Source organism: Petromyzon marinus, chromosome 43 (assembly GCF_048934315.1).
Source record: "Petromyzon marinus isolate PM22_M1 ecotype Great Lakes invasive population chromosome 43, UKy_Petmar_22M1.pri1.0, whole genome shotgun sequence".
Lineage (NCBI taxonomy): Eukaryota > Metazoa > Chordata > Hyperoartia > Petromyzontiformes > Petromyzontidae > Petromyzon > Petromyzon marinus.
Genome location: NC_133709.1, coordinates 12,187,754 through 12,215,304, shown reverse-complemented (window position 1 = coordinate 12,215,304; position 27,551 = coordinate 12,187,754).

Sequence of the window (27,551 nt, the reverse complement as noted above, 5' to 3'; positions counted from 1 at the left end):
GTAGGTTTTAATTTTTCGGACCCTCCAGTTTTTCCCTCCACATTTAGAAACATGCCCTTCGATTATTTGGTTCCGTATACATTTCCACCTGATAAGCCACTTTGTTGGTCATCTCCATGACCATCGAGATGATCATGGAGATGACCATCGAGATGATCGTGGAAATGATCATGGAGATCTTCTTTGGTTCTTTCGGTAAAGTCACGTAGAATGATAATAAAATAATAAATTGATAAAATAAAATAACACAATAATATTCTCACGACGTTTCGGCCACAACACAAGCGGCCTTCATCAGGTGAAGGGGGGCGAGACTGTCTGATAGGACAGCGCTGGAGTGAAAGAGCCACGTTCAGATACGGCCTTTAAGCTGTGTGAGAGGAACAAAGCGCCTTGACAAAGGAATTAGCATATAATTTAGCATTGAAATGGCTGAATGATTAGCTTGTGACTGGTCACAGAAATAGCTATGTTAAAAGTTAAAGCATACACACCCGCAGAGGCACCCATTGTTAAAGGGATTAGCATAGAATTTAGCATTGAAATAGCTAAGTTAAGGCATACACATCTTGACAATGGAATTAGCATAGAATTTAGCATTGAGAAAGCTGAGTGATTAGCTTGTACCTGCTGCAGAAATAGAGCGTGTACCTGCTGCAGAAATAGCTACGTTAAAGTCAGAGCATACACATTCACCGAGGCCCTTAGTACAAATCAAACAGGAGAATTTAGCATTGAAATAACTAGGCGAATCCAGCATTGAAACAACTGAGTGGTTAGCTAGTGACTGGTCACAGAAATGACTACACATCTGAGCTATTCACAGTACTATATAGTGAACCAATAAAAACTAAAATATAAATTACCTTCATGTTATCAATAAACTCTATATTCTCCAATCAGCTAAGCTACCAACAATAAGTCGTTATATATCACAATGCTATATGGCGAAAAATGGGTGGGACTTTGGTGAACAAGGACACCACATCAAAACTGACAAGCAAAGATACACAAAGAAGATACACCCCTTCGTCCCATCGTCTCTACTATCAGCTCCCCCACCTACAAACTGGCACGTTTTCTTGCTGATATACTGCGACCTTTCACTGGAAAAACCACCTCTGCGGTACTAAATTCTACTCACCTGGTATCGACAATCAAAGGCATTTCCCTGTCCCCAAACGACCTGCTTGTCAGTTTTGATGTGGTGTCCTTGTTCACCAAAGTCCCGGTACCTGAGACCATCGCTATCATTGAAGACCTGGTTCATCAAGGACTGCATACTGATGTACCCCCCCTGGTGAGACATTGCTTAACCAACACTTACTTCACCTGGAATGGAACTTTCTACAAACAAACTGAGGACACCCCAATGGGCTCCCCCCTATCTCCGGTTGTAGCCAACGTATTCATGGAAAAATTTGAAACTGACGCCATCCAGACTGCCACTCTACGCCCGACCTTATGAAAGAGGTACGTTGATGACACCTTTGTCATCTGGCCACATGGCCAGCCTGCTCTAGACCAATTCCGCGACCACATCAATTCCATACACCCAGCCATCAGATTTACCATGGAGGTCGAAAAAGATGGTAAACTACCCTTTTTGGATGTCTTAATTAAAAGAAGACATGATGGTTCAATGAGCCACTCTGTCTACAGGAAAGCTACCCATACAGATGCTTACTTGAAACCGGATTCCCACCACCATCCATCCCAGAAGAACTCCCTCATCAAGACTCTATACCATAGAGCCCAATGCATTTCCGACCAGGAACACATTACCAGTGAACTCAAGCACGTACACCAGGCTCTCAGGGCTAATGGCTACTCCGACTACACAATCCGAAAAGCCATCACTCCAGTCATGAAGAAGGATCCTCTTGTGGAGCCACTCAAAACCATCACCTTACCCTACATTGCAGGGGTCACTAAAAAGATCTCCAAAATCCTGAACAAACACAAGATCCAGGTCCGATTCAACACAGTACATAAAATCCGTGATTTAGTTCCATCTGTAAAAGATGCTGTTCCAGACATACAGTACCCGGGCGTTTACAAACTAAAGTGCCTCTGTGGTAGTAGCTACATTGGAGAAACCAAAAGACATATCTCGGACCGCATCCGCGAACACAAAGCAGACTTGAAACACGGTAGGACGAACTCCTCTGCCGTGGCAGATCACTGTTATAATTCAGTGGGCTCACATGACATTGACTTCTCCAAGACGGAGGTTCTTTGCAAACCAACCGGCTACCATGAGAGATTCGTTCATGAGGCCATTCACATATACAAGCACAGAGACAATTTCAACCGAGAAGATGGATTCAGGCTTAGTAACCACTGGAAAGATGTTTTAAATCATTTCTGTTCTTAATTAATTGTATTTTTACGATGACCTTCAGACCGCAGCTCTTTCGCCAGCATTGCCTCTTAATGCCTCTCACACCACGGTTAATGGCATAGTTTTACAATATGGAGCATACTAGGGCCTCGCAGCTGTCTCTCTCCCCCTCCTCTGTTCCGACCATGGACGAACTCGTCCGTCTGAACGGGGCCCGTAGCTATCCGTGGTGCTGAAAATTTGAGGGTAAGAATCCACCCATTTTTTCGCCATATAGCATTGTGATATATAACGACTTATTGTTGGTAGCTTAGCTGATTGGAGAATATAGAGTTTATTGATAACATGAAGGTAATTTATATTTTAGTTTTTATTGGTTCACTATATAGTACTGTGAATAGCTCAGATGTGTAGTCATTTCTGTGACCAGTCACTAGCTAACCACTCAGTTGTTTCAATGCTGGATTCGCCTAGTTATTTCAATGCTAAATTCTCCTGTTTGATTTGTACTAAGGGCCTCGGTGAATGTGTATGCTCTGACTTTAACGTAGCTATTTCTGCAGCAGGTACAAGCTCTATTTCTGCAGCAGGTACAAGCTAATCACTCAGCTTTCTCAATGCTAAATTCTATGCGAATTCCATTGTCAAGATGTGTATGCCTTAACTTAGCTATTTCAATGCTAAATTCTATGCTAATCCCTTTAACAATGGGTGCCTCTGCGGGTGTGTATGCTTTAACTTTTAACATAGCTATTTCTGTGACCAGTCACAAGCTAATCATTCAGCCATTTCAATGCTAAATTATATGCTAATTCCTTTGTCAAGGCGCTTTGTTCCTCTCACACAGCTTAAAGGCCGTATCTGAACGTGGCTCTTTCACTCCAGCGCTGTCCTACCAGACAGTCTCGCCCCCCTTCACCTGATGAAGGCCGCTTGTGTTGTGACCGAAACGTCGTGAGAATATTATTGTGTTATTTTATTTTATCAATTTATTATTTTATTATCATTCTACGTGACTTTACCGAGAGAACCAGAGAAGATGAATCATTGCAGTCACGAAAGCTTTAAATCGAGATCATGGAGATGATTATGGAGATGACCATCGAGATGATTATGGAGATGATCATGGAGATGACTATCGAGATGATCATCGAGATGATCGTGGAGATGATTATGAAGATGACCATCGAGATTATCTTCGATATGATCATGGAGATGACCATGGAGATGATCATGGAGATGACCATCGAGATGACATCAAGATAATCATAGAAATGACCATGGAGATGACCATGGAGATGACCATCGATATGATCATGGAGATGACCATAGAGATGATCGTGGAGATGATCATGGAGATGACCATCGAGATGATTATGGAGATGACCATGGAGATGATCATCGAGATGATCGTGGAGATGATAATGGAGATGACCATCAAGATGATCATGGAGATGACCATCGAGATGACCATCGAGATGATTGTGGAGATGATCCTGGAGATGATTATGGAGATGACCATCGAGATGATTATGGAGATGCCCTTCCAAAACCGGCGTGTTCTCTCATCTGTGTTTTGTACATAATCTTTTTCGAATAAAAAGTACACACGCGTCCCGCAGAGTCTGTCGTCATGGTGGTGGCTGACACGGTCGCATCGCAAGGCTCCTGTTGCTCACTCCTCCTTGATGGTCATTCCCAGGCGTGGCAGCACGCTGCTGTTTGGCCGTCACGAGTCGTCGAACCAATTCTGAATTCACGGGCAATTTATTTTTAACACGCGAGGAGAGGATGCCGCTTTCTACACGGAACCAGGCGTCGGCAGCCAAAATAACAAGACGGGCCGTTGTTTTTTTCTAATTTGGCATATTATATTAAAAATATTTATCTACATTTCAAGAGCCACCATGCCACGTGAATACGAGACGGTGGGTCCTTAATAAATAACGTCACGAAGCGGTCGCTTAAAGAGCCGCAGGTTTGCCCGACCCCTGACGTAGACGAATATGACCTCGCAACTCCCTTGCATGGAAGAAAACGAGCAATACACATTCCCAAAAAGGCTTTCAAGAGGGGGACACACGAATGTTGACGGCTGATCCCCCATTACAGGAGGGCAACATCGGAGACTTCTGCACGGTGTAGCCAACGCTCCCCTCGCCAACACGCGGAGACAGGGAAGGGTTCCAGTCAATTGTTTCCACCTTCCCTGTCACACACAGCTCCCTCCTTCACACACAACTCTCTCCTCTTCATCCACAACTCTCTCCTTCATCCACAGCTCTATCCTGTCTAAGGGCCCTCGTAATGACATTGGCGTTTATCGCATGTTTCAGTGGAATTTATCCGAATGAAGTGAAGTTCTGATTCTAATATGTATACACACATTTCATGGGTAAAGTCATTGTTAGCTGGGCCAAAGCCATCCACACGTTAAACTCGAGAACCCGGTTCAATTTCGATTTAATGCTTTCGTGACTGCAATAATTCATCTTCTTTGGTTCTTTCGGTAAAGTCACGTAGAATGAGAATAAAATAATAAATTAATAAAATAAAATAACACAATGGTTACACATGACATTGACTTCTCCAAGACGGAGGTTCTTTGCAAACCAACCGGCTACCATGAGAGATTCGTTCATGAGGCCATTCACATATACAAGCACAGAGACAATTTCAACCGAGAAGATGGATTCTGGCTTAGTAACCATTGGAAAGATGTTTTAAACCATTTCGGTTCTTAATTAATTGTATTTTACGATGACCTTCAGACCGCAGCTCTTTTGCTGGCATTGACTCTTAATACCTCTCACACCACGGTTAATGGTATGGTTTACAACATGGAGTATAACAGCGCCTCGCAGCTGTCTCTCTCCCCCTCCTCCGTTCCGACCATGGATGAACTCGTCCGTCTGAACGGGGCTCGTAGCTATCCGTGGTGCTGAAGTTGAGGGTAAGAATCCACCCATTTTTTCGCCATATAGCATTGTCATATATAACGACTTATTGTTGGTAGCTTAGCTGATTGGAGAATATATAGAGTTTATTGATAACATTGAGGTAGTTTATATTTTAGTTTTTATTGGTTTACTATATGGTATTCATTATATAGTGTAGTGTATACCCAGTTACTGTTAATAGCTCAGCTTATTGAATAATATATTGAGTACATTTATTATATTGATGTGATTTAGACTTAGGTTTTTTCACATCGTTTTACTATATGATAGTCGAGTTGTTGCAGCCCCTTTGGCGTCCATGTACTAGGTGCCTCTGTAGATGTGTAGGCTTTGACTTTAACATAGCTATTTCTATGACCAGTCACAAGCTAATCCCTCAGTTATTTCAATGCTAAATTCTCTTGTTTGATTTATACTAGGTGCCTCTGTGAATGTGTATGCTTTGACTTTAACATAGCCATTTCTGTGACCAGTCACAAGCTAATCACTCAGTAATTTCAATGCTAAATTCTCCTGTTTGATTTGTACTAGTTGCCTCTGTGGATGTGTAGGCTTTGACTTTAACATAGCTATTTCTATGACCAGTCACAAGCTAATCACTCAGTTATTTCAATGCTAAATTCTCCTGTTTTATATGTAAACCTCTTTGTCAAGGTGCCTCACTTCTCTAAACCAGCTTAAAAAGACGCTACGAATCTTAACAACGTTCATTGAAGCTCTGTCGTCCCGACGGGTCTGTTCCTTTCACCTGAAGAAGGCCGCTTGTGTTGTAGCCAAAACGTCGTGAGAATTTTATTGTGTTATTTTATATTATGAATTGATTATTTTATTCTCATTCTACGTGACTTTACCGAAAGAACCAAAGAAGATGAACCCGGTTCAATCACACGCAGTGGTTGCAGCCCTCACTCCAACCCAGGGTGTCAGAGGCGCCGGCTCGGCGCTAGGACCTCTGAGCTGCCCCAACCTCCTCGTGGCATCTCGAGCAGTGTGCCGCCGCAAAGTTGTGCTCATTAGCAGGACCGACTCTTTGGTTCGGTGCGCCGTGAAGATCGAGCGGGCTCGAAAGTGTCCCGTGGGAACGAAAGGGGTTGAGAAATCGCTGCTATCGAGTACGTGGATGAACCTCGGATCCATCGGGGCTGTGGCTCTCGCACAGATCTGGAAGATCGCCGGCGAACGGTGGAACAGCACGGACGTCCGGAATGAACGCCTCGTTCGGGACCCAAACATCAACCACCGCACACCTCCTGGCATGGACAATCTTCCGCAAATACACCGCTGTCACCATGAACCGCACCAGAACATCAACGGAACGATGTGCACGTTTTTACGAATGGAAAATTAGAGACGAGCTGCAACATGCAGCAGCAGTAGTGCGACTGTGGTCCTGCAACTCAAGCTTGGGACCGTAGAGTAAACCCACAGACACGTTGTGATACATGGAGACTCGTAGAGACCCATAAGAGACTCGCAGAGATAGAGGCACATTCAAGACCAGCCACAGTGCGACTCAAGCTATGGACCGTGCAGTCCACCACTGTCGTCTCTTGCTCGGGGGAAAATGAGCTGACGTCACTGCAAAGCTACCTCGTGAGTCCTGTGTCTGTAGAGAGATCATTGCCAGTGCAATCGCATGCAGCTCAATGCGAAGCAGTGCTGCTGGATATTCCAAACTAAAATATTTATATTTTCCAGGTAAGGCCCCACTGAGTGATGTAGATTTTTCTCAGCAGCGACCTGGCTATCACAAATGATAGCTCAACGAAGTGGCTCGTCACGGAGACATGTATGGCAGACACAAATACTCTAGACGCGTGTTGTTTAAATGTGGAGGGAAAACGCGGAGGACCTGGAGACAAACCCACGCGACCACGGGGAGAGAGACACCGCAAACTCAAAATATACAGCAGCAGGCGTCAGCATCGGAACCGAACCCACGACCTCCTGTATACCAGGCGAGGAAGTTAACATCTCGCCATCCCGTGGCACCCCACGGAAGTGAACGCCTCGCCTGTCTCACAGTGGTAGGAGGTTATCGAATAGAAACAGATCAAGTGGCACTGTCTCTTTTATATCTGTCTCCCCGCACACACACTACTGTACATACATCACGAGCTACACATCCACGGCACCAGTTGTGTTGCCGGTATCGACATGGCGATGTAGACAGAAGAGAGGCGTTTTACCCTTTCCGGCAATAACGCAGGAGGTGTTAAGACGCCCAAAATGGACTCACCGATTGCAAGGCATCGAGTCTGCATTAGCCGCACATTCACGGATTGCTGTTTGCATCGCCTCTGTGCTGCCGTTCGCCTCCTCGTGTCGTTGTTCTCTGGCCTGACAACTTGTGGGTGGGTCAAGGCCATGACGGAGGACGTCTCTGCTGGAGGCCAATGTCGTTTCAGGGACAAGGCGTGCATCATCAGAGCACGTCGGTTTGGATGCTTGACCACGAGCACGACGTGTGGTCAATGCAGACTCGATGCCTTGCAGTCGGGGTGCCTATTTGGTGTTTGCGCATCTTAACACCTCCTGTGTTACTGCCGGAAAGTGTATGAAGACTTTTATATTTTAATCATCATCATAATTAAATTATATTGAAGCCGTTGAAGTAAAAAGTGGTTTGAAATAAAAGGTACCGTCCATAAAATGTCACAAACAAATACTCGAGTGCTGCTTGATTCTCAGATAACATCTAATCTTCCAGGAGACAGAAACACCGACACGCATTAACAAGGAACGAAGCTTCTCCAATGCACACGTGAATGCACATTGGAGCACACTGCACAGAGTTACACACTTCTGCCAACCTTGCACTTGACACACACACACAGAATGCAGCATTATAGGATACAGAGCTAGCATTGACCACCGTGGGAATAGTAATAAGAATAATAATAGTCAGAGGTACTCGCTGACAGTTGAGACGATGGGGCCACGTCTATTAACTCTCCCTCCTCCCCCGGCCGCCTCTGTCCACCCAGCAGTGCGCCAAGGCGCGGTGGGGTAAAGTGTGGGTACCGCCGCCTCTTCGAAGTCGGTGTGTCCGTGGTGGGAGAGCCGGACAAAGACATCCCTCGAGAGGTGAGACTCTAGAGAGCTCGCTGTAGGTGGAGGCCGGTGCGTCCACAGTGGAGCGAGCAAGCAATTGCAGGGCTGCGCCTGCAGCAGCTGCTGCTGCGTCATCACACTCAACTTATTAAACTATTTTTTATTCCGCCAGGTAAGGCGCTCTGAGCTGGGTAGCTCTTTTGTCGGAAGCGACTTTGGCCATCACAAATGAGAGCTCACCCACGTGGCTTATCATCGTGTGGATATTCACAGCGGCCACATACTTTGTACTCTACTTTGATTCAACGGGTATCGTACAGACAACACCGTACGATTGGGATAATCCGAATCCCGTATGACCAGATGGTCAAATATTCAGCAGGAAGATTGTTGCAACATCAGCTTTGAGAGACACGTCAATCAAACACCAACGCACACACACACAGATGGACACACGGACACCTCATGACGCACCCCATACATTGCCATCTACGCTGCTTGTTCAATCCACTGCTGGATGAACGCCTCTCACGCACCGTGTGGGTGTGGCTGTGTGACCATACCTCGTCACGCCGGCCACGCGTGGATGAATCAACTGCTGGATGAGGGCCTACCCCTAAAATAAAAAGTAAAAATAAATAGAAAATAATAAAAGCAAAAAACCCACGACGTTTCGATCGCAACACAAGCCGTCTTCATCAGGCAATGAAGTGATGAAGACCACTTGTGTTGTCATGGAAACGTCGTGGGTTTTTTGCTTTTACTATTATCAGTTTAGAATTGATGATGTAGATGTGGATAACGATAATGATGATGTGGATCATGATGTTGATGATGATGTGGACGATGTTGATGTGGATTATGATGTCGATGATGATGTGGATGGCGATGTTGATGATGATGATGTGGATGATGATGTGGATTATCATGTGGATGTTGATGATGATGTGAATGCAGATGATGTGTATGATGAAGATGTGGACGATGAGGATGATATGGATAATGTTGTGGATGACGTGGCTGATGATGTTGATGATGATAATGATGATGTGGATGATGTAGACGTGGATGATCGTGTGGACGATGATGATGTGGATGCTGATGAAGATGTGGATGATGATGTAGATGTGGACGATGATGATGCTGATGATGATGTGGATGATGATGATGTAGATGTGGACGATGATGATGCTGATGATGATGTGGATGATGATCATGTGAATGATGATGATGATGATTAAGTGAATGATGGTGATGTCCTCACCCTGCACGTGTTCCCCACTCCACGTTTTCTTCGCCTTCTGTCGCTCAGAGTCTCACCCCAAGCTCGCCTCGCTCTCCCCTCGCTTCTTCTTCTTCACTCTCGAGGCCTCTCGTTCCAACCTCGCCACGCGTCCCCTGAGCCCCCGATCCACGTCGATGTGGGTCGCAGCTGCTGAGCGGAGAGGCCCAAAACGCCGAGCGACCAACAACTCAGAGCACTGCTCAAGATCCCTCTGCGTGTGTGTGGTTGGGTTCGGCCAAGTGGTCATTGTAGGTCGTGATTCGTGTCGGGGTTAAGCGGTCGCGTTGACCAACCGTCACTCACGGGGTAGTGGACCCCCCGTGAGTGACCAACCGTCACTCACGGGGGGGGGGGGGGTGGCACTAGCCCCTCCCCCCTCGTGCCCCCACGAGCCCCTCCCCCCTCGTGCCCCCCACGTGCCTCTCGCGTCTCCAACGTCGTAACGATGACGAGGGACCACGTGCCGAGTTTGAATGTCGCCAAGATGATGATCGTGGTCGTTGTCAAGGTGACGCAATGGTCACGTGAGGCCCGTAACGGTCACAGAACTCCAGCACGGCGAGAAGACCAGACGTGTTTGTGTGATTCTGCGTCGTCCCTGCTCTCTTTAACGTGAACAGCGGCGACACTTTCAACAAGCTGAGAATCCCATCGACCGATTATGCCAGGAGAGCTTCTCCAAGGTGAGCGTCGGACTTTTAAAGGGAAATTATCCAGATTTTTACCTCAAAAATGTGGATTTTTTCCCTGCACACGCACACACTCACAACACATATGAGACAGGCGGTAAAGTATTGTATTGTGTACAATCTGGAAACTACCCACATGCCAAATTTTTAGTTTGTTGCATGTTGGGAAGTATATTAAACATTTCGAACAGACACATTCACAAATTTCCCTCTTATATATAGAGAGATGAGGGAACACGATCGTGAATGTGTTTATTCGTCCATATTTGGTCAGAAGACGCCGTGATAATAAATCTACACCACGTCAACAGCACCGCTGCGAAGGGAAACAAATACAATAGATGGGGCTGTTGAAGTCGGGCCATGACCCACGTCCACCTGCACCTATGGAGGCCGCAGTGTCGCTATCGACACGGAGAGTGCCGAGTGGTTGTGTTCTGGTCCAACCTGTTCACCACTGACGACGCAGTAGCACCACCCGTATGGTTTAATTGCGTGATTGGTCGCTTTAAATAACCAATATCATGATAAATAGTCACTCAAGAGGCCCGAAACGCCGAGCGGCCAGCAACTAACAGCAACTTCTAAAGATCGCTCTGCGTGTGTGTGGTTGGGTTCGGCCAAGTGGTCATTTTAGGTCGTGATTCGTGTTGGGGTTAAGCGGTCGCGTTGAGCACCATCACTCACGGGGTAGTGGACCCCCCGTGAGTGACCAACCGTCACTCATCAATTCAAGATCATGAACTTTATTCATCGTGGATAAATCCGATGAGCTATGAATCTCTTTTAAACAAATGTCCAGTAGAGACGGGTTCAGAAAGTTACACCAATACCGACACGAGAAAGGTATAAGAAAGGTAAGAAAATCCCGTAAACTAAATAAACTACTCTTTTTTTTATTAAACCAGGTGAAGCCCACTGAGCTATTTAGTTCTTCAGAAGCGATAGGCAGGCCCATGTCTGTCTACAGTGGGAAATGTAGAGCCGTGTGTTTATCCGTAGTGTAAAATGTGATCGACGTGCTCCTCTTTCTTCTTGCAGTGGGCGACCCCCCCGAGGGATCCCGCGGGGCTGTGCCCGGGACCCCCTCCCCGGATGAAGCCCGAGGCACGGCGCGGGTCGCCGTGCCGGAGCTGACGGGAGCCGCGCAGGCGGCGGCGGGCCCGCGTCTGAGGGCGGAGCCTCAGGTGAGGGGGAGGAGCCCCAGGTGGCGGGCGGGGCCCGCTGGCGCCAATCACAACGCTGGGAATGCACGGGTGTGGGGAAATTGTTATTGGATCATGATCGGCGACGTTTCGGGCAATGTTCCTTGTGCAGAGCACGTCAACAGTTGTTAGACCCTTTCATAACGTGGACTACAGAGGGTGGCCCAAAAGTCAGGACACGCAAAGTTATTGTATGTTTCTTAAGTAATCACAAAGGGTTATTTAGTTTAATTTTAACAAATGTTAAAACTGATATCCATGACTCTTTTGAAATGCATTTAGCACCTTTTTAAAATTACAGCTACCTTTTTCTGCATGCATAACAACGAACTGAACTCGTTCGTCTTTAGTCAATGGCCCCTTCTTAGAATATTTTGTGAGTTGTGGGTTCCTCTAAAAATCAATAGTCTATATATATTTCTGAGACATTTTATGCAGATCGATTATCGGTTCATGGACTAAAATTGTATTTCTTTTGGTGATAAAACAGTCCAACGTTTGTTGGGATCCCTGTCCGGATGGGAGGAGTAATTGTGGATGTGTTGACTGCGTTGCTGTGGCAGGACCCAACCACGACTGTGGCAGCTGGAGCGGAGGGCACCTCGTCCGGTAAAGACCTCACGGTCTTGGCCCCCACCTCGTCCAACGAGGTGCCGGTGGCGGCCGACGAGAGGCATTGCACCCAACCCAGCTGCCTTCCCCACGGCCGGCCTGAACCCTCCCCGGTGCCAGCCACAGCACGCGAGAACATCGGCGTGTCTGTGCTGCCTGCACCCCAAGGTGAGCGTGCGACCACGCGACCTCGTGACCTCTCGTTAGGGTGGCAGCCACCAACGCAAGGGGCGCGTTGGAGCCACTGCTGTTGCCCTTCACGAGTAACACGGGGAGCTCAAAACACCCAGCGGCCCACGTGACAGGCACATCATATTTGTCGCGAACTTGAGCCTTACACTTCAATGTGGGGCAAAATGTCTGGTTAAGAGTAGCAGCACGGGTGCTGGATGGGGCCACTGAATCCAGTGCCATGTTTATCTTCAGTGGGAAATGTAGAGCCGTGTGTTTATCCGCAGTGTAAAATGTGATCGCTGTGCTTCTTGTTGCAGTTGGCGACCCCCCCGAGGGATCCCGCGGGGCTGTGCCCGGGACCCCCTCCCCGGATGAAGCCCGAGGCACGGCGCGGGTCGCCGTGCCGGAGCTGACGGGAGCCGCGCAGGCGGCGGTGGGGCCGCGTCTGACGGCGGATCCTCAGGTGAGGGGGAGGAGCCCCGGGTGGCGGGCGGGGCCTGCTGGCGCCGCTCAGCCAATCACAACTCTAGGAGTGCAAGGGGGTGGGGGAATTGTTACAGGAAAATGATAGGCGACGTTTCAGGCAATGTCCCTTCTGCAGAGTACATCAGTTTTTTCCATTTTCATAACGTCGCCTATAGAAGGTTGCCCAAAAGTTAGGACACAGGTATCGTATTTATTTGAACTAGTCACAGGATTTGTTATCGATATTAATAATGATAATAGTTACTTTAAGAATAATGAGAACGGTGTAATTTCAGAATTAAGTTAAATTGCACTCCTATTATGTGTTTGTGTTGTTCGTTGTTGTAACCTTCTGACCCGTGCCAATTGGACATGTGAAAAATAGCTTTATAGCTCATCGGATTCCTCCAGTATAAATATTCTGACTCTGATAATAACGTGCAATACATATATAAAGTATTATTAAATATAGAAAAACGACGTTTCAGTCAATGCCCCTTCCTCAGAGCACATCACAGTTGGCTCTTCATAACGTCGCCTATAAAGCGTGGCCCACAAGTCATGCCACATAGAGCTATCATGTTTATTTCAACAGATAACAGAGCTTTATTTGATTTGTTTAATAAACGTTAAAACTTACATCTATTTACATTAATGCACGATGGACGAATTTATTATTTCTTCAAATTAATTTAGGCCTTTAAAAAAATAAATCACAGCTGCCTTCTTTTGCATATGTAGTGGGTTTGTATGGAGACTGAGTCTTCGTAGGAGGCAACACGTATTTATTTATGACAACAATAACAGTAACACTTAGGTCCCTAACACGGAGGGGTAATGGCCCCTTCTACCCACCACCTAAGGAGGTACGGCCTCCGGGCTAACGTGCCCTAACTACTGGGGCTAACCACTCCTTAGCCCTCCGGCTAGCGGGACCTAGGGGAGGCTGACCCGAGCCAGCCAAGGTCCTCGGGTCTCGACCGCTGGCCCACACAGACCCGGCCCTGAGAAGGGCGTCGGGTCGGGGGATCCTCAGGGTCCTAGCCTATTGATCACTGGCCTCACTGAGCCCCGGCCCTTATAAGGACGGCGGGGCTTGGGGTCCAGGGTCCTATCTTCAGGTGGGCTTCTGGGTCTTCGGCTTGAGGCGAACTGCCTCAGCCGCACTTGGGTCCGGCTTTTATGGGGCTCCCAGGGTCACCCCGCCCCTGGTCACGCCCACCATCTGGAACCTTCTCGAGGGACCTGGATTGTTGCGCAATCCTCCCCAGCCCCCCACCCGGGGACCTGGGGTGTCCCCCTCCGGTTCCCAACCGTCCCCCCCCCGGGATGCCTGACCCACGAGTCCTGCTTAGCACAGGCCGTACTCGCTATTGCCCCCTGACTGGAAGTACCTGCTCAACCAAAGTGATGGCGGCGTATTACGCCCAACAATTACCCACCACACATACAAATGACAATCGAACTCGTTCGTCTTTGGTCAATTACCTTTCCATTTTAGAAAAATGTCACCTGAAAAAGCAAAATAGAAATTAATAATAACGTATAAAAGTTGCGTAATTGCCCGTCACGTGACGGGTATTTTCACTGCGTAAACGATCCAGTGTGTCGTGACTTTGTCGATGACGCCATCTCTGCCGTCTTCCTCCGTTTAATCGACGTCTTCTTTCGTCTGCGACTCTTCTGGCTTCATCTGAATGAACTAAAGTTACGGAATGTGACATACCGAATGTAATTTTCTCTTCTGAGAGTAATATATAACAAACCTGTAAATAAAGAATGACAATTGTAAATCACCTTCATCGTTCTAGCAGCTGTTTGAGTTTCCTTTCTGTCGGGAAGAAAGTAAACTAAATGTTGTAGGAATGATTTCGTTCTAAGTATTGACTTACTGGATTCCCTATTGATGTGAATACTAAAAAAATAACTTTTTATAAACCGGAAGGACGCGTCGGTGTGTTCACCAATTTTCGCTCAAAACGTGAGCAGAAAGTCGCTTTTACCAAAATGAATTTGAACTCGGTGAGAGGGGTGGCCCTAGACCAGCTGCTGCCAGCAACTGGCAGCGCCCTCGGCCAACCTCGCAATGGGCGCCGCCACCCCCAAACCCCAAGGGCAGATCCAGGCTGAGGTTTATGGTAAACTGGGAAACATTTTGCCACGATTTTACATTTAATGTTTAATTAAGCGTATTTTTTTAAACAGAGGCAAAATTATTCGGTTTGTCTGTCCGTCCGTCTGTCCAACCAATACATTCTCAGGAATGTTGAGAAATTAATTATAATTCATAGACCCTCTGTACGTTGTACGGGAATCAAAATGACATCGTCGTTATTTTATTTGTATATTTATTTCCTCGAATTGTTGGCGCCCCAGGCGACCGCCTCATTCGCCTACATGGACGGGTGTCCGCCCCTGTTTAGTTACAATAACTTACTGGATTCTGATTTGATGTGAATTAAAAAATAGTGACTGTTCATTATTGATCGCAAGGGGAGATGTCGGTGTTCACCAATTGTCACAAATGTTCACCGTAAGTGCGAGCAAAAGCCATCAAAGTGAAACTGCACTGAGTTCAAATTAAAAGCGGATTCTGCTTCTTTATTTCTATTCGACGTTTAAAAAATTAATATTATCATGCACAAATTAACTGAATGGGTTATTTATTATTACTCACTAATAATGGTGCACAAAACGCAAAGATAAAATACAAAAACAGAGGGCAGACGTGGCTCTTATCATAAGAGGCGCTGGTATATTTTTGGAGAAAATGTATCGTTGTGGTAACAACAAACTAATAATTAGTTACATTTTTAATCTAAGCCTTTCGTGAAAATCAAAAGAATTGCATGGGAATCCACGTAGCTAAGCCAGCGTTACCCGCAGTGTGTGTCAGGCGTTCGGCAAAGATCATTAAAAGTATAAATATGAAGTTGACTTTAAAAATAAATAATGAAAACGTTATGTGAGGGTTAATATAAATGAAATAACCCTGTCTTAACTTTTGGGCCAACCTGTATAATTATGTGTATTAAATATATACTGTATGATGAAAGATATAAAATCGACGTTTCAGGCAAGGGGCTTTATTCAGGGCACATCACATCATGACGTCGTTTGTAAGAGGGTGGCCGAAATATCAGGACACATCGGGTTATTGTGTTTATTTGAACAAATAACGGAGGGTTATTTCGTTTAATTTTAACAAATGTTAAAAATGAATTTGATTAACATGAATGCACGATTTCTCTTCTGAAATGCATTTAGGAATTCTTTGAAACTACAGCTGCCTTCTCTGTAGCATGCATAACAACAAATTGAACTCGTTCATCTTTTGTCAATGGCCGTTCATCATAGAGTATTTTAGGAGTTAAAGTGAGATTGGGGTTCCTTTAAACATACTGTATATATTGACTTCTGAGACATTTGATTGCCCATCGGTTCATGGACTAAAATTGTATTTCTTTTGGTGATAAAACAGTCCCACGTGTGTTGAGATCCCAGTCCAGATGGGAGGAGTAATTGTGGATGTGTTGATTGCGTTGCTGTGGCAGGACCCAACCACCACTGTGGCGTGCGGAGCAGAGGGCACTTCGTCCGGTAAAGACCTCACGGTCTTGGCCCCCACCTCGTCAGACGAGGTGCTGGTGGCGGCCGACGAGTGGCTCTGCACCCAACCCAGCTGCCTTCCCCATGGCCGGCCGGAACCCTCCCCGTTGCCAGCCACAAAGAACATCGGCGTGTCTGTGCTGCCTGCACCCCAAGGTGAGCGTGCGATCACGCGACCTCGTTACCTCTCGTTAGGGTGGCAGCCACCAACGCAAGGGCCGCTTTGGAGCCATTGCTGTTGCCGTTCACGTGTAACACGGAGAGCTCAAAACACCTATCGGTCAACGTGACAGGCGCATCACATTTGTCGTGAACTTTAGCCTTACACTGAAATGTGGAGAAAAATATTTCTGGTTAAGAGGAGCAGTACGGGTGCTGGCTGGGGCCACTGAATATCCACGCCAGCCCCATCGGCAGTGCAGCGCTCTGCGATGACGCCGGCTTCCGCCACCACCGTTCCCTTTGTGCAGAGGAGGACGACGGCATTCCGGCGGCACGGCTTTCGCTGTTTGCGCCGGAGCGGCTGAGCCTCAGGTGGGAGAACGACGTGGGCAAGGGTGCCGGCCTGCGCAACCTGGGGAACACCTGCTTCCTCAACGCCACGCTGCAGTGCCTCGCCTACACGCCGCCGCTCGCCAACTACCTGCTGCTGCAAGAGCACTGCAGCACCTGTAAGTACCCCCCTGGCACTCTCGTTTACCCATGGGCTAGGTTATTGTCACGGTTAATTTGGCTGCTATGAATTTCACACTTGATAAGCCACTTCGTTGAGCTATCTTAGTGGTTCAGGTCGCTTCTGAAGAAACTAATAGCTCAGTGGGCTTTATCTCGTAAGATAAAAAAAAAGTTTAGTTTTAATTGTAGATTTTTTTAAAGTGATTTGTTTACCTTACCAATACTTTGTACTCTTATCGTTTTTTGTATTGTGCCCTCGTTTGCAGGCCAACAGAGCGACTTTTGCCTGATGTGCGTCATGGAGCGTCACATTGTCAGCACGTTCAACAACTCAAAGAGAGTGCTGACACCCAAGGTCATCACTAAAAACATCACGCGTGAGTCCCACAACTACGTTCAAACTTGCACTCGGAGGATAAGTTATCCCCGCGATCTTTCGCCATCTGTGTTCCAAGTCCTTTGCACTGCTCCTTTTGACATGTTGGGGAGCTCTTGAAGGATGTCATCAGATCCTGTACCTGTCACTTTGTCCCCATGTCCATTTCTCTGCAGGCATCGCCAAACACCTGCGCATTGGGAGACAGGAAGATGCCCACGAGTTTCTGCGATACGTGGTAGATGGCATGCAAGCCTCATGCCTCCATGGCCACAGCGAGTGAGTACTGCGCGCCAGTCAACTTGCGGCAGTCGTTCTGCAGTTCGGTACCTCACGGCTCCCTCTTGGTTTTCTGCACGATTGTCCTTCGACGTCTGTGAGAAGCTACTCACACTTTTGTGTGAACACCTGGGAGATGCAGAGGACCGGCCCTGCTGGCACCACGGTTCTTTCACATTGGCCCTGACGTGGGCCGTCTTTTATTTGAGCATTTCACGTTGCCGATAAATACCGGGGGGTCGATGTCTCGACGTCGGTGGCCCCGTGACATCATTGCTCGTGTTGACGGGCGGCACGTGGCACGCTGGGCATTACAAAACTGCCGGGCCACAGCACCGCGTGTCGGCTGCCAGCTTGCCCCCAGCTCTGTGGCTGTGCCGTGAAGGTGGCTGCCCTGTGCAGACGCTACCACGTTTGGTTGCTACAGAGCACGCGTTGCAGTGCTGAAGGGAAATAGTGAATCGACAGCTCGGGCAATGGTGTAACTCTCACACACGCGTGTGCATCCGGTAAAGGTGTTACTGTTACTGCCGCTGTAACCACCGTGTGGTGTCGTTCTCTGTGACGTGGCAGGCTGGACAGATACACGGAGGCTACCACCCTCATTTACCAGATCTTCGGGGGTTACCTTCGATCACGTGGTGAGTTGTGCGCACTCCTCTACAAACTTGTTAACCGCGAGCAGCAAGCGCATCATCACAGTGTAGACGCGCTCGCGTTGCAGCGTTTACACACTCTCACGCACGTGCCACACAGAAAAACCTTTTACCAGTTGGTGAAAAGTACCAATTACCTATGTCAGTGGGAAGCGTGCATGTAGTTTGACTAAGTAACATGTGACGTCCCTTCCTAATGTGTGCTTGTGTTTTGCAGTGGAGTGCATGCAGTGCTGCAACCACTCCGACACCTATGACACGTGCCTGGACATTGCACTCCATATTAATGTAAGCAATGACAAAGCCATCGCTTAACAGTTATACATGTACGTACGGTGCGGAATAAGTTAAATGTACATACATCACATACATGAACAACAACCGCCATTCGCCACTAAGTGGCGGTGACGTCACCACGGTGCTTGTGCCAGCCTGAGTGCCTTTTAAGGCCACGTGTAGTGTCGAACGCCCGCTGGCAGGTCACGGGACAGACCATGGGTTGACTGAGATGACTGGCCGATGCACCACCTGTGCCCCCTGCTGTGATCAACATACATAACACACACACATACATGAATCAGCCACTTAACATCCAAACACACTGCCAGTAGCGTGATCTCTTTTTTTGCGGTTGTACGATTTCATACGAAATGCGGGTTTTCTGAATTGCCATCACAATATAATTCTGCAGATGTTCATGGAATGCTTCTTAGAGTCCTCATTTGCCTTTCACTCTGTCGGCCAACAGAACTCATCAGATCTTGTGGAGGCGTTTGAGGAGTTTTTTAACAAGGAGACACTGGACGAATACACCTGCAGAATGTGAGTGGGCATCGTGTGGTGACACCCTGGAATCATTTGTAGCTTCAAAAGTCTGATGATTGAACCAAATTCTAATAAAAGATAGTAATAAAAATATAAGTAATACATAAAAAATAACGTCCAATATATAACGTAAATAAGTAACAATTTTTACGTTAAGAAATGAATAAAAAATAACGAACAACAAAAAGTGAGTAGACTTATTGTTTAAAAGTTGGGGAACACGTGCGATGGCTGGCGTTGTTGTCGTGCAGGTGCTGTTGCAAGGGAGAAGCGACGAAGACGATGGCTCTCCACCGCCTGCCCAACGTCCTCACCGTCTCCATCAAGCGGTACAACCTCTACGGCGTCAAGATCAACCGGGTAACGATTCTTTCCCTCCACATCCCTCTAATTAATTTATTTTATTAAAGCCCTTGTCAGTTCAACGCTGGAGAAAATGCCTCTCCATGTTGGAATAAGTGCTACGGAAAGACTTGCCCCCCGTCATATGACTGTAGAATTTCCACCACTTGCTCAGGGCTATCAACAGGAGATGAGCACCGTCTTCAACGCTCAAATGAGCGAGACATCACGTCATCACGTTGACGTGTAACTTAGATGGTGCCCATCTCTGCTGCCCACCCCACCACCCCTGCCGTTTCCTCTTCTAACGTTTGTCTCTGTGCGCTGCCTGTAGAACATCACCTACCCGGAGCACCTGGACATGCAACCCTTCACCTCGACATCTCAGGGCGAGCCGGCAATCTACTCCCTGTACTCGGTGCTGGTGCACAAGGGAGCCGACTCCAACAGGGGTCATTATTATTGCTACAATAAGGTAATTCCATTTGTTACCATCAAACAATAACAACGCACATCTGCAATGCACCCATGTTACAAATGTCCAATAGGGAAGAATAAATAGAAGTCTTGCGTCTGTTCCTGCGTCTTGATGTACTTATGCAACTTCTACTTACAGTATATATACTTTATTTATTTGTATTTAGTGACTTCCTTAGCATTCCTACACTTTGCACTCCAATCGGTGTTGTATTGTTTGTTGTTGTTGTAACTTTCTGACCCGCCCCTACTGGACATCTGTTGGAAAGAGCTTCGTAGATCATCGAATTCTTTCAGCACAAATAATGATTCTGATTCTGATAAAATTGGTCCAAGGCCATTGATGCAGTGACATGGTCAGGCAGACCGTTCTGTAACTTCAGCACCATCATAGCAACCGTAGCACCTTCTGCAACTCTGACGATGGGGTGATGCTCTTTACGAACTTGTTGTCTAGAGTGTATCGTGTGTTGTTATTAATGAACGGAGGAGGTTGGGTGCAGTTGTGTAAGCATTGTAACCAAGTGTAGCCGTGCTGTGACTGTGCGCAGATCAGCGATGGACAATGGTGCTGTATGAACGACTCCATCGTGCGGCACGTCGACACCAAGGCTGTTATGAACGAGCAGGCCTACATGCTCTTCTATATTCGGTAAGTCGCCTTCTCTCCCCTTCACTTTAACCTGCACTTACAACCGTCCCCCAGACCAGCTTACTGGAAAGATATTGTCTTGTGCGAGCGGCAGTGTCTCCTTTAAAGGCAGGTGTTAACGGTTTGCGACGCGTTGGTGCGTGCATGCAGGTCCCAAGAATTGAACGCGCCGCCAGCGGACAGCTACTGCACGCTGGAGCACGTCAAGGCGACGTCCCGCTTGTGCCTCAAGCGGCCACCCTCGGCGAAGGGAGACCCCGGACCCTGTCTGTGTACGGCAGCTCTCCTCACCGGCGCGCAAGGTAAAGGATGGATTTGAAACGTCGCCCCGTGTGCGTGGAAATGCCCGGGGAGAATGTACACCCTGACAGCGTATCGTTTTATATTAAGGGAATGGTGAAGTACAGCGATCTTCTTGTTTATACTTCAGACCGGTTTTGTTTCATTCACCCAATGTCGAGCGGTTTGGACTTTAGCGCCATCATCTTCTTTACCTCCAGAAACCCAAGACGTCGAACCGCCCCAACGGGAACAACTGCCGGAGCAACTGCAAGGGCCACGGCAGGAACAGCAGCAGCAGAAGCTACCGGCAACGCCAGACACACAACAGCCGCTGCCGCTAGTCCCAGAGCAGCCACCACCACCACCCCGATCTCACAGCAGCCGCTGCCATTCCACCAGCAACCACCGCCGGTCCTGCAGCAACCACCACCACCACCACCACCGCCGGTCTCGAAGAAGACACCATCAGCACCACAGCAGCTGCTGCCACCGCGTGTCCCACAGCAGCCAGTCCAACAGCAGCCAGTCCAACAGCAGCCAGTCCAACAGCAGCCACCGCCACCAGTCCCACCACAGCCACCACCACTCTGGTCGCACAGCAGCCACCACCGGTGTAACAACTGGCACTCGCCCCACCAATAGGAGTCGGTGCTTAAAATCCATGATCAAGTGTCTAACCTCTTGCTTCCTCTCAAATTCAAAATAATTTTGAGAGACATTTTACGAAGGCACCAGGCAGCGGCTCACCATGGCGTCGCCCGCTCCCCAAAATGTACTCATCGCCAGCTCCACCACCAGCCCCTGAAATCACTTGAACATCATTGGAATCACCTTGGACTCGACATTCTCACTCGAAGACCACATTCAACACAATAAAGAGCTGCAATCACTAGCTCAGGGCCTCATGGCACGCCCGTCCAATGCTGACACCCGTCCAATGAGATGGAAAACATCTCAAGCAACTCCGACCTCACAATCCACGAAAAAATAAAATACATTTAATAATAGAATACTATGTTTCGATTGCAACACAAGCAATCGTCATCAAGTAGAAAACAAACCGAGTGAACTTAGAAATGCAATGCAATCCAACACTGAGAGACACAGAGAGAGACACACACAACATATGTTGTGTGTGTCTCTCTCTGTGTCTCTGTGTTGTCTCTCTCTGTGTGTGTCTGTCTGTGTGTCCCCGTGTCTGTGTTTTATCTCTCTCTCTCAAATGTAGCAATCTTTGAAAGAACGTAATCAACCAGGTAAAGTACTGACTGTTGTGTTAGTCGACTCTCTGTGTTGGATTGCATTGTATTTACAAGTTCACTAGGTTTTGTTCTACCTGATGACCATTGCTTGTGTTGCAATTGAAACGTCGTACTCTATTGTTTAGTTTATTTTCTTTCTACGTGACTTTACCGAAAGAACCAAAGAGTAATTCCTGCAGTCATGAACGCTTCAAATCAAGTTTTAATCCACGAAGACTTGAAAAACCCAGAACGAAAGCACTAAAATCACGCCAGCCATTCTGGGAAACAGGAGCCAAGATCCATGCAGGCGGCACCAACCCATTATGGCTTGGGGTTGCCGTTTATTCCCTGGCCAATCGTCAAGAGAGTTGGCACCAGGAACGTTATTGTGATGGTGACCGTAAAATTAACTGTCTCATTACAAATGAAGACAGAGGTTGTGTCCTCCGCAACGCGAGGCCGGAGTGCGGTCTCAGTGAGGTCGTGCAAGGTATTCCCGTACGGTTCTTATCTCTGTTCATTTAAAATGCGGGGCTTTTATTTCGCGTTGTGTCGGGGATTTAAAAAGCCACCGCTGTTGCAAAGTATTTATTTATTTATCGAACTGTGAATACGTCGGCATTTTTTAAACTACATATCTGTTACTTTTTTACGCACGGGGCGTGCACATTTCAATGGACACGCTAACCGTAGCGCCAAGCCGTTACCACGTGAAATGTACGATAAATGATTAACTTCGCCAAGCACTTTATTTCCATCTTCCATGATGCCTCCAGAAACAGCAGTTTCTGAACTCGTGAATGTAGATCGGTGACACTTCGGTCTCCTCGGGGTTTTTATCGTTTGTACAAAAGCAGCTCAAAGTGTGGGAAGGGAAAGCGAGATTAATGTTTTCCAGAGATTTTGTCTACCTCGTTTTGTATTTGCACTTGACATCAATATATACTTGTCGTGACAAAACTGGTCTCGCTTCCATTTCTTACTTTGCCATCGCAGTGTGTGTGTCTTTGTGTGTGGGTGTATGTGTGTGTTTCTCTTTGTTTACGTGTGTTTATGTATGTATGTGTGTATGCAGGTGCGTGTGCTCGCTAACGGCACTTGCCCAAACAGCTTGTTTTGGCTATACGGGGGATCTTTGTCTTTGTATGTCTGTGTGTTGATGGGTGTGTACGTGTTTGTGTGTGTGAATGCGTGTGTGTGTATGTCTAATTACATTTTTCGGTCGTAGTGTAGTGGTAGTTAATTGAAGGTGGAGGGGTTACCAGCCCCTCGCACCCGTCCAGAGCCCTCATTTAGCCACTGTGATGGTCACAGACGCCATAAGGGGAAAGGGCCAATTGGAATTGGCCCTCTCCCTCACAGCACCGACCACGACAGCGTTGCCACAGAAGTACACTTGTATACACGTGCACTTGTTGTATTTCTCAGAAATGTTTGTGGGCCAGAGGTCAAGACCACGTTGCTGACCTAATTAAATGTTGAATATAAAAAGTGGATAAAAGGTAATGGTACAGCCCCTGCGGTTGTTCACGCCACTGCCGGCAAATGGGGCCTCCACGAGCGGGAGCTCCAGAGAGCGCCAGTGAGGGTCATTGGCCTACTCCTCCACATTGGTCAGGACGGCTTTGAAGAGGAGGTCGTCAAATATAAAGTTAGATTTACCTGCCGCTTACAACATTTGACCGTAACGCGTTCGGTGGGGACACGCTTCTTGCTGGGCTCAAATCCAGGGCGGCGTGTGAAGAAAAACGGGGCCCAGAGAATGTTGACTCCAGCACTGGGGGGGTGCCGGTACACTGGGACACTGCTGTGGGTGTGGTTACTCAATCGCCCAGCCACGTGGAGGAGTAGCCACTGATGTGAAACGCAACGCCATCGTCTCACCTAATCAACCCGTTCACCCGTGATGCGGTGGCCCGGCCGTTAGCGCACACTGACCACTGCCAGCTAAGTTCGATTCCCGGCCACGGCTAACGTCGGTGCTGAGTGACATCTGAACAAATCTCTGGGCTGCCTCACCTTCACACCAACTCATACTGACCAGCGTGGTGAAGTATGATCAAACACCCCCCCCCCCCCCATTTACTGTCACAGAGTGGGGGGCTCTTACCTCCGCTGTGGATTGACAGAGGGCCGACGTCTATGCTGAGCCCCACGCCAGTATAATCGCAGCATCCCTCTGCAACAGCTCTGCAGTGACACCTGAAGGCACACAAACAACACAAGTGGGTGGCCAGGTGCAGTGAGGGTGACGTCCTCATTCAATGAATAAAAAACGAAAAGGAACCCGCCACGGATATTCACCAAGCGGCAATGAGAGCGTCGTGGCGATGCTGCTGCTGTCAGAAACCCGCCGCACGATGCAGTGTGGACACGAGTTGACAATTTCAACCCCACACATCCGCTACTTTTCTTGTCAACACCCTCAGCATTAAATTAACATTGCAGAGTTTTATACTTCAACATTCAATGATTTTTCTACACTTTAGGGGTCATTAATTAGCGTTCAATTGAAAAACGCAAAAATGTAAAACATCATTACTCAATCGCTACAGATATTGAGAGAGCTATTGTTGAATTCTGCTAAATCCAAGAAAAGTAACTTAATGGCAAATTCTGCATTTTTATAGAAATGATTTGAAAATGATTTCGCACAGTTAATGATGCAACTACTGGCACAGGGCAACCGCAGCTCGAGTGTGAACGCCTTCACTATGAGAGGGGTCACCCTGCAGGGTTGAGTAGAGATCTCTATCCCACCCTGTATAGAGTAGTCAACGCGTGATTCTAGATTTAAAGCTTTTGTGACTGCTAGGATCCATACTCTTTGGTTCTATTGGGTAAAGTCACGTAGGTGAAAATAAAATAACAAAAATTCACGACGTTTCGGCCACAACACAAGCGGCCTTCATCAGAAATTTGTTCATGAGGCAATTCAGATCTACAAACACGGACACAATTTCAATCGAGAGGATGGTTTCAAATTAAGCAACCATTGGAAAGATGTTCTAAATCGAACTAAACATTAAACTAATTTCAATGGTACAGTATATTTTTTCAAGTAGTGGTAACCCAAACTTTCGCAGCTCTTATAAATTCCCCCTTTTCACACCATCCCCCCTCCCCCCTTCCCCCGCGCCAAACTGCAAGTCCACCGGCACGTACACCACCTCTTTTCTAAAATCCGCCAATCAAATGCTAATTTTTATGCTAATTTCTTTGTCAGAACACCTTGTTTGCTCGCACACAGGTCCGATGTCTGAGCGTGGTTGTGTTTCGCTAAATTTTCCTGTTTGATGAGTACTAGGTGCCTCGGTGAATGTATATGCTCTAACTTTAACACAGCTATTTCTGTGACCAGTTACAAGCTAATCACTCAGCTATTTCAATGCTAAATTCGATACTAATTCCTTTGTCAAGGGGTGCCTCTGCGGATGTGTATACTTTAACTTAGCTATTTCAATGAGCCATTTCAATGCTAAATTATATGCTAATTCCTTTGTCAAGGCGCTTGGTCTTTTTCTTCTCACACAGCTTAAAGGTCGTGATCTAAGCGTGGCTTCTTCCACTCCAGCGCTGTCCTCCAGACAGTCTCGTCCTTTCACCTGATGAAGGCCGCTTGTGTTGTGGCCGAAACGTCGTGATTTTTTTTGTTATTTTATTTTCACCTACGTAGCTGTCACGTTCCCGGGCTTCCTATCCTCCTCTTCCCCATGTCACGTGGAGACAGACAGAGAGAGAGAGAGAGGGCATTCACACCACAAAGTCACGTGGCCCAGGAGAGAACAAATCCCCCCCCCCCCTCTAAACCAACTCCCAACATGGACTGGTCCGTCCAAGTCAAACTCCCTCGCCCCTGTCGCCACTAAGTGGCGGTGACGTCCCCACGGCGTTTGTGCCAGGCTAGGTGCACTCTTAGGCCACGCGAAGTGTCGAATGCTCGCTGACAGGAGGTCACGGGACAGAACCCTGCAGGTGCCATGGGTTGACGGACTCGAAATAGCTGGCAGACGCCACCAGCTGTGCCAACTCGCCGCATTTTAGCCGCCCGCCTCTCCGCTCGTTGTTGTGAGCGTCGCTCCTTTGCCCCTCCGTCGTCGTGGTCATTGTTGCTGAAGGGCGACTGCCTCCAACTGCCCGGGAGCGTCCCTCACGAGCCTCCTCGTCCTCCTCCTCCTCCTCCACAGAGGCCGATCTTGACACTGCCGGTACCGCTCATCGGCAAGTCCACTCGGCTCCACATCCTCCAACCAGGTACCTTTGTAGACCCGCAATGATGCCGTGCCGTGTTGGCAGTCCACTGCTGGATGAAGGCTTCGGGTCGCCACGGTGGCTAGGAGATGTTAACTACCTCGCCCGGTGTGCAGGAGGTCGTGGGTTCGATCCCGACCCCGACGCCTGCTGCTGCTGTATATTTGGAGTCTGCGGTGTCTCTCTCCCCGGGGTCGCGTGGATTTTTGCTCCGGGTGCTGCGGTGTTTCCATTGCACATTGAGAATCGACGTGTTTCGAATATTTGGCTGCTCTAAATGTCCACACGATAAGCCACTTTGTTGAGCTATCATCTGTGGCCAGGTCGCTTCTTATAAAAGCGCTATGTAGCTCAGTGGGACTTAGGTGGTGAAAATAAATAAAAATAGTAAAAATAACAACACCACCACTCCACGCACACAGAACATCTGTCGTGATCCTGACTGCAGTGCTCATCTCGATATGGTCGATGAAAGTGAATTACGTGACGGCCGCTACGTTCAAAGGTTTCGTCACCTTTGGGTGGCATCAGTTGCTGCTCTGGCCCATCGGGAAATACAATAATGCCTTGATGGAGGCTCCATTGAAGATGCGTGCGACCCTCTCAACTGGCCGTCTGACCCGAATGTTCGGTCCAACCCGAGCTGAATATCGAGTGGAACTGTGTGACCCTGGGGCTATTAGCTACAAAGCAACACTTTATTTTTTACTGCCCACGGTCAATCCACTGCTGGATGAAGGCCTCCCCACCATTGTGGTTCTTTGACCATATCCCACCACGGGTGCTCGATGCTGGTCGGTGAAGGTAGCGGGCAACCAGCCCTGACATCGCTCGCCAGTCGTGTCGTTGTTAGCCCTGGACAGGAATTGAACTCGGGTGGAGCCGGTTCGTAGCGTGGCGCGCTACCCATCTGTGCCACTTCTCGTCACCCTCTTTGGCTGTTTACTCAGCGACCCCAAAATCCGTCAATGATGACCGATTCCATTCATAAAGCGCGCTCTTGCCGCCGTGTGCGCTGAGTAGTACTCAGTATTAAACACGCGTTGACTACTCTATACATCAGGGGTGTCCAAACTTTTTTTCCCGAGGGCCACA